At 38.2% G+C, this 2,348-nt stretch overlaps 1 non-coding gene across 1 annotated transcript; it reads left to right on the top strand.

The window, feature by feature from the left end:
• Positions 1-970: 970 nt before the first annotated feature.
• LOC145633472 (small nucleolar RNA R71) lies at positions 971-1,077 on the top strand. The gene has a single exon (XR_014112796.1). It is a non-coding gene; the product is annotated as a small nucleolar RNA R71 (small nucleolar RNA).
• Positions 1,078-2,348: the final 1,271 nt, after the last annotated feature.

The raw sequence follows: 2,348 nt of genomic DNA, 5'->3' as shown, positions 1-2,348 counted from the left end.
CACCTTCTCTGGAGTCGTGCCCTGCAATGTAGAATTAGATATGTTAGTACTATCCTTTAGCCCTGCAGGGCTATTAACTACATTGTCACGTTTAACGGAATCAAGATTAGCATTATGTAATAAATCAGGTTCATCAACTCTGGGCATAGGGGGCCCTTCATAATTTGAACCACTCCTTAGAGTAATTGCATATGCTTGATCCATAGGCATGGTGGGCTGTGCCGGCAGAGCTCCCTGTTGGCGGGCTTGTAGAGTAGCGGAAAGTTGCGCAATTTGATTATCTACAATTTTATTATGTGCTAGAATTTGATCAATTGTCGCATCTCTACTCTCCATGTGCTTTTGCATATTAACCAACATTGCTCTAATTTCCACCAGAGAAGGGTCAGAAGATGAGGAGGATTGTTGTGGTTGGTTCTTCTGGCCAGCATTGGGATGATAATATTTCTGCTGCTACTGCTGTGGCGCCTGTGGTTCTTGTGGTGGTGGATTTTGAACATTAGTACTCCGGTAGGAAAGGTACGGATGATTCTGATATCCAGGATTGTAGGTGTTTGAGTATGGGTTATTCTGCCTATAAGCTTGAAAGACATTAACTTGCTCCACGGAACTCCTGCAATCTTGTTCCCAATGACCTAAAATACCACAATTTTCACAGAAAGCCTCATTAGAATTATTATTAATCGCAGAAACATTAGCCACATTAGCAGTGCTCAGATTATCTAATTTTTGGCAAATAGAGGTCAGCTGAGCTTGCAAAAAGGATACAGAGTCAACACTATGCTTCCCCTTGTTAGCAAATCCTCTAGGATTCCCATATTGGGAATTGTGTATCGCCATGTCTTCAATAACCTGACCTGCATCTTCAACATCAAGATTCATAAATCTCCCACTAGCTGCAGAATCTAAAATTATTCGAGAAGAATTTCCAAGGCCATTATAAAAGGCTTGGATTAACTGCCATTGTGCTAAATTATGGTGGGGGCAGTCTCTTTGTAGATCCTTGAACCTCTCCCAAGCCTCATATAAAGATTCATCGGCTTCTTGGGCAAAGTTCTGAATCGCACTCCATAGTACGGCTGTTCTCTCTGCATGATAATACTTGTTATAAAAATTCAAAACAAGAGTTTCCCAGTCAGTTATGCCAAGTGCAGTTCTATTTAAGCCATTAAACCACAATTTAGCTTTTTCAGTTAAAGAGAAGGGAAAGAGAATATCCTTGATTTGGTCTTGAGTAACCCCGGCTTGCCTGATGGTGTTACAATATTGACAATAGTCGGCAATGTGAAGATTTAGGTCTTTACCCTTTGCTCCACTAAATTTCTTCCCCTCTATCATCGTTATAAATTGAGGTTTAATTTCGAATTGAACCCCATCAAGAGCCGGAGTGGGGGTGAGATGTGGAAAATCTGTAAGCTTTGGTTGTGAGTAATCACTAAGCTTCTTTGGAACCGCCATCTCTGATTTTGCGTCTGATGATACCTCTGAATCGCTAGAACCAGTTGGAGGATCGCGGTGATTATTATTATTATCACCAGAATATGCCAGGATTTGCTTGTAGAGATTTTTTTGTCTATGAAAAGAACGTTCAATCTCGGGATCGAATGGGATGTACCCCGATCTGGAACACCTGGGCATAAACAAAAACTAGAAGCAAATGTGAGATTTGCCTCAAAGAACTAAAGTTCTCTGGGACAAAAAGAGAATAACCTAGACTACAAAAATAATCAGTAATAAAAATAAAACCGTTTCCCCGGCAACGGTGCCAAATTTTGACAAGGTAAAGTCGTATCCCCTAATCAAAAGTAATTCCTAAATCCGCTAACTAATGTAGATAGGGAAGTAGGGTCGAATCCACAGAGAAACGAGTATTTATACTTCTAATTAACTAATATAATCTTGATTATGAAGTAACCAATATATATATATTTGAACCATAAACTAGACTATGGAGATCAAGAACAAGGAGAAAATAATATATAAAAGGATCTAGGGCATAGGTTCACCAATAAATAATATTCCAGGGTTGAATATAATAATCATTCATCAATGCATAATTAATCAAATCATAAAGGGCTTTCGCTACGTATTACAATCACACAATTAATTTACCGGTATTAAATCTCATCTTTCGAATCTCGACTTAACCATTTATAAATTAACCTGCCTATTGAAAATAGACCTAAACATCAATTCTCATCTGTCGAATCTCGAATCAATATTGTCAAACTCATGCATAAGAGATCATGCCTAATCTAGTCACAGAGCATTAAATCAATCAATAGGAAATTAATCTAGCATTGATAATTTACAACATTAAATTACCCCTTCATATTATTTATGGATCC

Source organism: Chenopodium album, chromosome 5 (genome assembly GCF_948465745.1).
Source record: "Chenopodium album chromosome 5, dcCheAlbu1.1, whole genome shotgun sequence".
NCBI lineage: Eukaryota > Viridiplantae > Streptophyta > Magnoliopsida > Caryophyllales > Amaranthaceae > Chenopodium > Chenopodium album.
This window is presented reverse-complemented; position numbering and strand designations above follow the sequence as displayed.